Below are 12,047 nucleotides of genomic sequence, written 5' to 3'. Positions count from 1 at the left end.
GCCCATCTACCTTGGACTGGTACAAAAATAGGGGCAAAACTTTGCCAGAGCTATTGGAGAGGCTGGGAGAAGGGGGAAGGCTCAGTCTGGGTTGATGGGATCCGCTCAGTTGCAGAGTGTGCGAGAAAGAGAAACTGGAAAAAGAAAGAAGAGAAGAGAAGAGAGAGAAGAGAAGAGAAGAGAAGAAGAGAAGAGAGAGAGAAGAGAAGAGAAAGAAGAGAAGAGAAGAGAAGAGAAGAGAAGAGAGAGAAGAGAGAGAAGAGAGAGAAGGAAGAGAGAGAAGAGAGAAGGAAGAGAAGAGAAGAGAAGAGAAGAGGAAGAAAGGAAAGGAAAGGAAAGGAAAGGAAAGGAAAGGAAAGGAAAGGAAAGGAAAGGAGCAGAAAAAAAAAGGAAAGGAAAGGAAAGGAAAGGAAAGGAAAGGAAAGGAAAGGAAAGGAAAGGAAAGGAAAGGAAAGGAAAGGAAAGGAAAGGAAAGGAAGGAAAGGAAAGGAAAGGAAAGGAAAGGAAAGGAAAGAAAGGAAAGAAAAAAAACAACCACCAAACAAAAAAACACATCCGACAACACAACGTTTACCCAGATGAAACATTTATACGCCCATTTGATCTTGGAAATGTAATTACTGCCGCTTGCCCATTGATCGCAGCGAGGCGTATTGACCAGCCCCAGAGCTCGTGGAGTCCTCATCCCGCTGCCAAGCGATGGATCACCGAGGCCGAGCTCAGAGCCAGCTCTCCCCATGCCTCCTGCCCCTTACGGTAACCCACCCTGATGTGCATCACCTAGGAATAGCAAACAGATTTCTGCTCTCAGAAATGAGCTATTCTAGGGCACAGAGGTTTCTTTCTTCCATCGCCAGCTTGGAAGCCTGCAATTCATAAAAGCTGGGACCACTGGGAACCTGTGCTTTCCATCCAAGAGGAGATTCCCATTGCTCTGGTCCCAGGGATTTCAGGCAACAGCAGCTTTTTTGAGGGCTTCCCATGCACATGCAGTGTCTTCACACTCCCGTGGGGATCCCACGCATGGGGATGTGAGTAGGGTGGCACCCAGTGGCTCTTTTTTGGGGAGCCAGGCTTTGGTGCAAGCCCAGGGATGTGTGTGCCTCCAGCTCCCGGCCACCCACGGGTTCAGGAGCTTATCCACGAGCTGGGCTGGTCACACTCAAAGCTGTGTATCAGCACATTGAGCAGCAAGCTCCAAAGGATACCACGGGTGTGAGCAGAAGATGATCCTCCCTGGACATTTGTGCATCCCTTCCCATGGGTTTAGGATGGAAAAACCCAGCATGAAATCACAAAAACGCCCTTGCACCGAGACAGCCATCCCTTCTGCACCAAATTCAGGGGTGAATATGATGACAAGTGCATGAAAATCTGTGGCTTTATTGCAAGTGGCATTTTCTCTCATTTCAGTTTATTTCTGGTGAAATTCTCCACGTTTTCAATGAGAAAATGAAAGTGGAAAATGCTCATCTTCCGTATTTCTGATAAATGAAAACTCTTTTTAAAAAGCAACCAGGAGAAACCAATCTGAGAGCTTTTAATAAACATACCTAAATGATACCTTGAAGCACCATTGGGATTCGCACTTTTAAAGCAGACCATCCAAACACCGCTGAAACGATCTTTTTCTGGAAATTTTTCATAAGCAGCAAAGTCCATTTCCCAACTTCTTCTCCAGACGTAGGTTTATGTGAGCTCCGGGCGGCTTTCATCTTCCTTCCCCTTTTCACTGTCTCTCCTCTTTGTTTTATAACAAAATAATAATCTTTTCATTTCATATATCGGGAGGAACGCTACCCCATGCTGATACCGTTAATCTGTCCAAATGCCTCACGTAAGGGCTGCCCGGTGCGCAGTGGCAGCCGTCTACCTTACAGCAATAATGCCACAAATGGGTCCCCGAGGGGAGGTGAAAATGCTGATATACATCGGCCGCGAATCCCCTTCGGCAGAGATGTAACCACTTTACAACCAGGTAGGATCGTGGAGGAAGATGGAGAGCAAATTGGGAAGTGATGAGCCCTGGGATGAGCACGTCACTGCCACATAAATATGGGGTTGGAGGGGTTTGGGGCGGGCGCCGGGGCACCTCTGGCTGTGGTTGCAGGAATATGAGCGGTGGCACTTGTCGGGTGACACTGGGGGTCACCATCCAGTCTCTGTCTCTCCCAGCTTAAATCCAATGAAAATCTGTTCATGCCACAAAAATCCCTCCTGGTGTCCACCGGTGAGCCCCGGATTAAGCAGGGATGGGCACAAGGCTCATAGGGGATGGCTAACTGGGAGAGGGCAGGATGCTGGGGTCCATTTCCCCCCGAAAACAGACCCTCTTCTGCTTCGGGATGCTCTGGGAAATGGGATTCATCCCCACCCCTGCTGCAGAAGGGGCTTCGGACCCCTGGTGCTGCAGGACGTGGAGGTGCTCTGCTGACACCTCCAGGCTCTGAAGTCCTGAATCCGTCCCCTCTGTGCTGCTCCCAAAGCAACGCAGCCCCGTGGGAAGCACAGCGGGGAGCTCCAGGGGTGTGCAAGGACCGTTCGTGATCATCACCACGCTGTTGAGCTGCGCCTATTTGGAGAGAAGGAAAACGAGTTTCGCATGGGCACTTTATGCTCTCAGGATGCAGGAGGAGGAGGAAGGGGTTAAGAAGAAGGAAGGCTGCCAGGCTGGCAGCCCCCCACCGTGGTCTCCGGGCGGAGAGGGGGGGTGTGCTGCGGGTTAAGGACACCTCGGGGAAGGCTGCCTCGCATGCAGCCCATTTCTGCAGGCTTTTTCCAAGCTGTGCTTTATTTACCTGCTCAATATCCGTGAGCAATTCCCACTGCAGCCTTAACACTGCACGCTGCAAAGTGCTAACGCCGCGAAACGCGGCGGCCTCTTAGAGGAGGATGCGCTGTAACACCCAGCACACCACCGGCCTGCTGGGCGCCCGCGCACCCAAAAAAAACACCCAACGAGGGGCCCGCAGGACCCCTGCGCACATCTGCACAGGGATCTGCACCTTCCCACTTGCACACAATGAGTGTGCATGCATTTGCACGCTCGGAGATGGGCGGCAGCCACACATGCAAGCCTGCTGTGTGTTTGCAAAACTGTGCCGTGCACGCACACATGGGGCTGCAGGGGAATTTGCTCAGATGCTGCCGGGATGGGGATGCCTTTGTGCTCATCCCGTGCCCGTCTGGTGCTGAACCTGTCCCTTGGAAGATCCCCAGGGAGGTGCAGAGATAGGAGCCTGCTGCAGCAGCGGCAGAGGACAGCGCACGAAGGGGTGAGGAGGGGCGTCCCGAAGCTCTCTGTGTTGTGATTTATTTTCTTATAGTAGGGTTTGGGTGACCTCCAGGGAGAAATGGTCCCAGAAACCACTTCCAGGACAAGAAGGTGCTACAGAGGGGAAAGTCCCAAGCAGCACCTCACCACCACATGTGCCTGTGACCCACGAGGGAGAGAAACATCCCCCAAAAAACTTGCTCAACCTTTGGGTGCCGTATCCCCAGAGCCCAGGGGAAGCTCGTGAGCTCCCAGGTCACTGAAAGAACCTATTTGCATAGTGACACCCCTGTCCCTCCCTGTCCCAACCCCTCACTGCAGACCCTTCCCCTGAATTTTTAGGGTGCCAGGCAGGTTCTGGAGCCCCCCTTGCCTCCCAGTGACAGATGGGCTCATCTGCTGGCGCCTCGAGCTGCCCGTGCCTCCCCTCCTCGTGCCGGGGTGATAAATGGATTTACCCTGCGTGAAATTGCTGGCAGCAGCTCAGCCAATCCATCAGCTGCTCCTTGCTCACCACTTTTCGGTTCCCCAGGTGAGCTTTGGACCCACAGCCCTTCCCTGAGGCTTGGATACCTTGGGGACAGGGACGGGGACAGGAGGAGCTGGGATTTTGGGGAGCAGAGACATCCTGGTGGGGTCCACCCCCAAGGACCCTCCAGGTGTGGTTTCAGTGCTTGCAAACCAGCCAGAAAGCAGCTTCACGTCCATAATTTTCATTCTAAAATTCAATTTAATGGAATTTATAATTTGAAACTCTACCCAGTTACCACCCCAGCTGCGGGTCCCTTGCCCCCTTGGGGAACCTGATCCGGGGGGATTAGCACTGGGCTGGGAGAGAAGCTGTAGGGTAGCAGGGAGGGATGGTGGGGCTGGGGGAAGGGACTGGAGAGGGAACCACTCTGGGGAACATCTTCCTGCCTTGAGCCCATCCCCGACTCCATGGAGCCCGAGGATTAATGCTTGTCCTTGCACTTCCGATGGAAATCCATGTGCTCCGGGGGAGCCAGCTTGCCTGGAGCTTCTCCTGCAGAAACCTGGATGCTGAGGCAGGGACAAGCCTCCCTAGGAAGGTTTCAGGATGATGGGGAGGGTTTGGGGCTTCAGACAAGCCTGGTCTTGGGTTGGTGGTGCAGTGTTGGGCCATCCATTCAAAGGGATGGACAGGGTGGGTTGGCAGGTGAAGCCTGCAGGTGTGGCCAGGAGAAGCACCAAATAATGCAGGTGCTAATAATAAAATACATTGCTGCTAAATCATGGCTGCCCAAACCCCCAGCTGGGACTGGGGGTATTATAAATGCCTCCCCCAAGGGGATGGGTTAGTTCACTTCCATCGTGAAGCCTTTTCCCATCTCCTTTGCCCTACTTGTGTGCTCAGATGGTGCCTACAAGGACTGGGAGCCATTTCTTTCTCACCTGAAGCAGCTGCAGAAGGAGGAAGAGCAAGGAGAGGGCAAGAGGAAGGTTGCAACCCGTGCACCAAGCACAAAATCCCAGCTCATCCCTGAGCAAACCTCTCCTGATCTCCGTGGGTGAGGTTTAAAGGAGGTCTGGGATGGTCTGACATCTCGTGAGGAGCATCTCAGTGTCCCCAGCAAGGTTCCCCAGGGTCTGGCCCATGCGGGCACCGATTGTCATCGCTTTATTGTGGCGTTGGGGCTCAATCGATAGGTCTGGAAATAAAGAGCCACAGCAGCAGCGGCGGCAGCGTGGGCTCGGGGAAGGTAATGGATGGGAAAAACCAGTTCATCGAGAGGAAGGGAAGCAAAAAAAAAAAAAAAATCAGAAAGCAAAAAAATCAATGGGCAGGATTGGGATGACATCATATCGCCATTATTATATCATCAGCCCCGTGCTGCTGATTTATCGCTCGGGTAATCACTCTCCTCCCGCGCCCGCAGCTCGGTGTCGCCTGCCTGGTTTGCACCGGAGCTCTAAAAAGGCAGCTTTTGGGTTAAAAAGTCAGCTCTTGGGTTAAAAGGGCAGGAAAATGAGGCTGGGGACACCAGGGACTGGTGACACCAGCCTCCTTGTCCTCTGTATGTGTCCCCGGAGGGATCTGGGGAAAACGATGCCATCGGTTCGCCGCCGTTTGCCTTTTCACCAGGTGCATCATTTGGGGATGAGCCTTTGCTCGAAGGCTCCCTGAGCTGTGCTAATCTCTTGGCTGTAATCATATTTTCATCATTTGCCTTTCTTGCTTAGAGGAAAACACGTTAAGGAGAGTCCAGCCCCCTTTGTACAGCCCAGTCCTCAGTGGGGGTTCGAAACCCTTCTTAATTCCCCAATCTGATGCATCGTCTGCTCTAGTTGTCCTAGGACCTGGGCAGAAATTCAGCTTGCTGCCTTCCCCATCCCTTTCTGTTGGGTTTTTGGTGCAGGTACCAGCAGCACGACCCAACACCTGCAGCCCCTCGCTGTGGCTATGGGCACGGTGACGATGCCACCTCCAGCTGCAGTTTTCTTTCAGATCACAGAAATGGTTATGCTGGCCTCTGATTGAAATAAAATTAAAAAAAAAATTAAAAATAAAATTTAAAAAAAGGCAGGAGAAAGTAAACACACCCCAAATTGGGTAATTAAGAAGTTCAAGTCTCTGTAGCAACATTAGCTTGGGAGCATTACAGACGTATGGCAATTTTTAATGGCTGCTCCAGCACTTCAATATGCACTTTAATATATCCGTGCTCCCCAGCACGCGGGCGCCCGGGCAGGGAGGCTGATTTCGGCTCAGCGAGGATTAAACGATTTGGTTCTGTCACATAAGCAGCTGAGGAAACGTCACCTCCCAGCCCACAACCTGGCGATTAGAGAAGGTAAGGGGCAGCAGCGGAGCTGGCCGAGCCTGCGTGCCTCAGTCTCCCCTCTCCATCAACCAAACCCGTGATGAGATTTGGGGTTTCCATCTGGAAATCCAAGCCAGCAAGACACAGAAAAGCCAAATTTTGTTGCAGGGAGTACTGAGCCTAGGAAAAGCCCATTCATTACAAGGAGGTTTAAGCCTTGTAAACTTCACCCTGCTTTTTGTGGAGCCAAGAGGCACCTTCCAGCCATTCCTGCCCCCCATCCTTGCCCCTGCCATGAATTTTTGAGTTTTGCCAGGACCAAAGCACCGGTTTTGCTTTCATCCTGCAGCCATCACTTTCTCACCACTGCTAGGTTTGTTGTCTTGCTAACAATAACACAAAGCTGCGGCAATCATGTTTGTGTTGGCAGGATGGATTCCCAGGAAGCCCCTTGGCATTTTTACTGCTCTGGTCCCGTTGGGGGGAACAGCCCCTTCCTCACCATTAAGCCTGGGTTCCTTATCTGGAACTGGATTTATTCAGGGCTGCAGAAGTGCTGAGGCCACATAGTCTTGTGACATGTGTCCCAGCATCCAGCTGCGCAGGATTCAGTATCCAGCTGTGCGGGGCTCAGCACCGGGCTGCTTTGGGGCACCGTGGCCATGCAGGGGACCTTCTCGGGGTGTGTGTAGGACTTCCCCACCACGGCAGAGATGATTCACGGCCAGCATCTGGCAGCAGGAACTCGCTCCAGGGAAAGGGCAGGGAACATTGTGGCAGAATGGAAAGGTTTCATCACCAAAAAAGAAATCATCGGGCTGAGATCTTTCCTCAGGGGACTTGTTTTTTAACAAAACATTTCCAGTGAGCGTTTCCACATCTGAAAGAGTTACCTGTGTGTTACAGGATGGGAGGGCTGGGTGTGGGTGAAGAGGGATGCAGTTTGGTTGCTTTCCAAAAGTCTGGGACTACAAGTCCCTGGGAGGATGCAAAAGCACTGCACATCACCGTTTTCATTGGTCCTGGTAGCAACTTCTGTATTTCTCCTCTTGGCACCTCGCAGCATCACCACAGGGTTATGGCAGGGATGCAGGGGAGGCAGGAGGGACCTTTGAAGCCCCTCCACCTCCTGCACCAGCACCAGTAGCCCGGCGCTGGTGGCCAGAGGTGGCAGATGCCACCACCCTGCCCTGCTGCGTGGCTCTGGAGGTGACAATTTCCCCAGGGCCCAGCAGCACAAGGTTATGGACTCTCTGATTTTAATTAATGCAATTGACTCGGTGCGTGTTGGGAAAGGGGGAGGGCTGGGGACGGGAAATTGTCCCTTCGAGGGACAAACCCTGACAACCTTGTCATCCCCAATTAGCGGGTAATTACCTCAATGACGTACATCTTTATTAATCCAATTAATAGAGAGGGTGGCGTGACCTCGGCAGATCTGCTGACTCAGGGTGATGCTCGCCAGGAGGGGACGAGGGAAGGGGGTGGAGGAAGGAATGAATTCCTCCTCTCCCATTGCCCCTTCTTCATCACTAATTAGAGCTGCTGTTCGCCAGCCCGCACACTGGCATGATGCGAGCAGACAGGGACATCTCCCAGCCCCATCCCAACCCTTTCCTCTTTCATTCCTGCTTTTCCTACCTGTCATCCATCCATCTTCTTGTCTCTTTGTCCCCTTATTTATCCACCTTGCAACGGGCACTTTTCTGGGGTGAAATAACCCTGTTTCAGGACATCTTGTCCCAAATGGTGGTGATCCAGACCATGGGAATGCCTCCCAGTCTGGCACGCTGGGCTCATCCCAGGTGACTTCTTTATGGGGTCACAGAGGTCTCAAGGCACCAAGCTTCCCTGGATGGAGGAAAGCTGGGTGACAGGAGAGATGGAGAGAGAGGCAGATGGCCAGAAGGATCAATGGGTGGATAGAGAGATGGTTAGATATATGGACAGGGAGATAGATAGATGGACAGAGAGATGAACGGCTAGATGGATGGGTAGGTAGATGGAAAGATAGGTGGATAGATGGATGGGTGGATGGATGGATAGATGGATAGATAGATAGATAGATAGATAGATAGATAGATAGATAGATAGATAGATGGATGGATGGATGGATGGATGGATGGATGGATGGATGGATGGATGGATGGATGGATGGAGCTGGGGAAATGGATTGATGATGCAGGTACATATATATGTATAAATATATTTGTGTATCATAGAATCATCTAAGTTGGAAAAGACCTCCAAGATCATCTAGTCCAAAGGATACGTATACACAGGTACAAGTATGCCTACGTTTTTATGGGACCAGTTGCCTGGAAGCTTGCAGGGATAGCTGGACAGACTGATGGATTTCTGGAGAGCCACGTGTGGGTCAGATGGGGGGGAAGACAAACAGATCAGCCATGCTGTGATACCTCTGGCCAGGCCACCGTGGGACACAGGCAGAGGATGGCAGCGCTGCTTGCACACTCTGATGGTCCCCATGGACCAGAGCCACTTGGCCCTACTGATTGCAGAGGGGCAGCCTGTGGGAATGCATCAGAAGTGGGGCTGCCCCTTCCCTCTGCGGCAGGTGCTCCTGGGGGGCTGGTGCTCTCCCCCAGGGAGGGGATGTTGTGGAGGTCCCATGTCCCCACGGCCACCAGCTGGGGTGGGATTTGCTGCCAGGCACCAAGCAGCCAGGGCAGGAGAGGGGGGGAAAGGCGGAGGTGGAGGAGGAGAGAGATCTTTTTTCATGGCTCTCTTGTGGAGCGACCTCTCCTCCTTCTTTCTCCACAGATGGAGCCTCAATTAAATTCGGAAATACATTTTTTAATAGGACTTTCACCTCAGCTCCCTCCCGGGCTATTAAAGCCATTATGGCAGAGTTAAGTAAAGAACTAGCGGCCAGGCAATAAGCTTGAGAGCCTCTGTTGCTGTCATCATATGTTTATGACCCAAGCAATGTTTGCTTTATTAAAGATTCAGAAGCCATTTCCGAACGGCTCGGTTCTGTCCTTCCCATTAAAGACGGGGCCCTGCTGAAGGAGGGAGGGAGGCCCTGCGTGAGTGGGGGGAAAAAGAGGGGGACTGCTCCTGAGACCGGACCAAGTGGGATGAGCTCGTTGGGAGCAGACGGGGTAAAGGTAAATGGACAGAAAGCAGCCCGATAGCAGACTTCGGTGCCCTCGGCTCATTTATCAATCGGTAGGCAGCTGTGCTGGCATCGCTGCCCCGTGTTGCTCCATGCAGAGGCGGGAGATGCCCCCCCCCCTCCCAGGGCTGCTTTGCTTTTATTGCCCCTGGGTGCTGCAGGGAAGGGCTTTGAATGCATGAGCACCTTGATCCATAGCACGACCCTATTGCCCTGTAGCACAACCCTCTTGCCTCCTAGCATGACCCCATTGCCTCCTAGCAAGACCCACTTGTCCCATAGCATGTTCACCTTGCCCCAGAGCATGACCCATTTGCCTCCTAACAGGACCCTCTTCCTCCATAGCATGACCCGTTGTTATCACAGCATGTCCTCCTTGCCCCATAGCATGTCCACGTTCCAAATCTTTGAACCTGCTTCAGTACAGCACAACCTCCTTGCTCCATAACATGGCCCTCAGGACCTCACTGCATGGTGTAGCCCCAGCCTGGTCAACCAAGCTCATCCTACAGCTGACAAAGGCCCTGTATCCCATTTTTCCGTGCCAGCAGAAGGGCAAAAATTCTGTCAAAAAATTTTTGTCTGGGGCAAAAATCTTGCAAATCAAAGTAAAGAAGGGTGGGTTGTGGGAATTCTGTCAGCTTATAAAAGGTGATCCATAATACTCCAGGACTTGTCTAGATTAATCTGATAGAGGACCAGCTTCCTCCTGCATCCTCCTTTGGAGTACAGACCCTTCAGAACCACTCATCCCATGGAAAATAATAACGTTGAAGGGATGTCTCCTCTCCATCCCTGCTCCGTGGCCGGCCCAGCTCCCCCCTGGGCCAGGTCTAAGCAGTTCCCACATGGGATCTGCTGGCTCCCAGGCGTGGGGAGGTGACGGAGCACTCCCTTGGGACCACAAAGGGCTGGAGGTGTCCCCCAGGCTCCGCTGGTTTTGGGGAGCAGGACTGACGTGTGCTGACTCTGCCCTCTAGTGCAAACAGTCGGCTCACATCCCCAGCTCCTGAACCTGCTGGCCCCAGAACTAAGCCCAACGCCCTGGACCCCAAACACGGCCTTCACCCCCCTGCTTTTTCCCTGCCATGACTCCTTCTTGTGGCCCTCGCATCCAGCAGGCTCCCAGCATGATTTTTGGCCACACAGGAGGGCTTTTGCATCTCTGAGCTTCCAGGGACAAGAGGGGACCTTGCAAAGTTCAGCGGAGCACCTTGCCAAAACTTTTTGCATCAGCCCAGGGGAACAAGACCCCCTGCAGCCACGGCAGTGGCTCCCAGTGCTCCCAGTAGAATGTCACCCCTTCCGCTATGGGGTGGATGGAGCTCGCTATGAGCTCAGGGAGCTCTACTTAGGAGGCAGCCACACTACAGTGCTTGGCTGTATTTCTTGCACTCTTCCCCTATAGGAATATAGGGTTTAAAACTGCTTTTAATGCCATGCTTTGAAATTCACCGGTCTCCAAAGAACCTCAGGGACACCCTGGTTCTCCCTTGGGTGGCAGCGTGGGCTGAAGAGTGCCAGGCTGACACTGGATGCTGGTGCTCAGTCCGTGGGCGCATCAGGCAGGGTGCTGCTGCCCTCCAGTGGGCTCAGGCTGGAAAGGAAGGTGGCAACAGGCACCCAGTGCCCAGCAGGGTGCTCAGGGCACTGGGGAGGTTGCAATTGGAGGGCTGGGCCCAGTGCTGGGCCTCCAGTACTGGAGAGCCCTGGGCAAACTGGGGAGAGCCCTGGGCAGGCCGTGAGGAGAGGCTGCGAGAGCTGGGGCTGCTCGGCCTGGAGAGGAGGAGGCTCCAGGGGAGCTCCCCCACATCCCAGCGGCCCTGCAGGGAGGTGCGAGAGGCCGGGGCCGGGCTCTGCTCAGGGGGGCCCGGGGCCAGCAGCGGAGGCTGCGGGCCCAGCCTGGAGCCCGGGAGGCCCCCCCTGGCCCCCAGGCAGCACTGCTGGGCTGGGTGGGTGCCGGAGCCCTGGCACCGGGACCAGGGGCTGGGGGCTCCTCTTTGGGGGTCTTCAAACCCATCTGGACAAAGTCCAACCTGCTCTGGGTGTCCCTGCTTGAGCAGGGGTTGACCAGATGGCCCAGAGGTGCCTCCAGCCTCAGCCGTTCTGTGATTCTGTGGTGATGCCTTCTGTGGGATGGAGTGAGTTGCAAATTCGGCATAGGGAGCAGGTAGCGAGAGCACCTTGCCTGGGTGCAACATCCCAGCACCAAACTGCATTGGAACTGAGGACCATCAGACCAGAAGCTCTTTTCCCTCATTTTTTTTCCCCAGAACGTGCAGGGGCATTAAGTCATTATCCCAGGAATCCTACAAGTTAGACCATAACCTGTACGCAGCTTGGAGAAGAGGAAAAATTAGCCCCCAAGGCAGGAAACTGTCGAAACCCTGTGGGTTTCCAAGACTGTGGGCACCACTGTTTTCTGCCTCAAGGCTCCTAGAAATCAAGAAGGGATTAAAACCCCTCGCTGCTGGCCATAAGATGCTCCTAGGAGATGTGTTAGCTGGTCCCAAAACGTAATATTCAGACCAAGAAGTGTTGCGCATGGCCTGGGCTCCTGAGCCCACCTGGAGCTTTTCTCTGCAGAGATAGAGGTTGGAGAGACCTCAGGTTCTTAAAGCTATTTTTCCAACATTTCTTATATTTCCTGCCCATGTTCTTCCCCCAGCCAAGATCCTACAGGACCCCTTCATCTCCCGGTCCAGATGGAGAAGACAAGCATGGTGAGATCCAGCTCCCTAGCAGCTCAGCGGGGAGCACCAAGCTCTTGCTGATGGAGCGTGCCTCATCCGAAAAGCTGTCGCCAGAGGAGGAGGTGATCCTGCCTACAGCATCACGAATTTCCCACATC

This window comes from Cygnus olor, chromosome 2 (assembly GCF_009769625.2).
Source record: "Cygnus olor isolate bCygOlo1 chromosome 2, bCygOlo1.pri.v2, whole genome shotgun sequence".
In the NCBI taxonomy this organism is placed as follows: Eukaryota; Metazoa; Chordata; class Aves; order Anseriformes; family Anatidae; genus Cygnus; species Cygnus olor.
The sequence above is the reverse complement of the archived record's forward strand: the minus strand, read 5'-3'. Positions refer to the sequence as shown.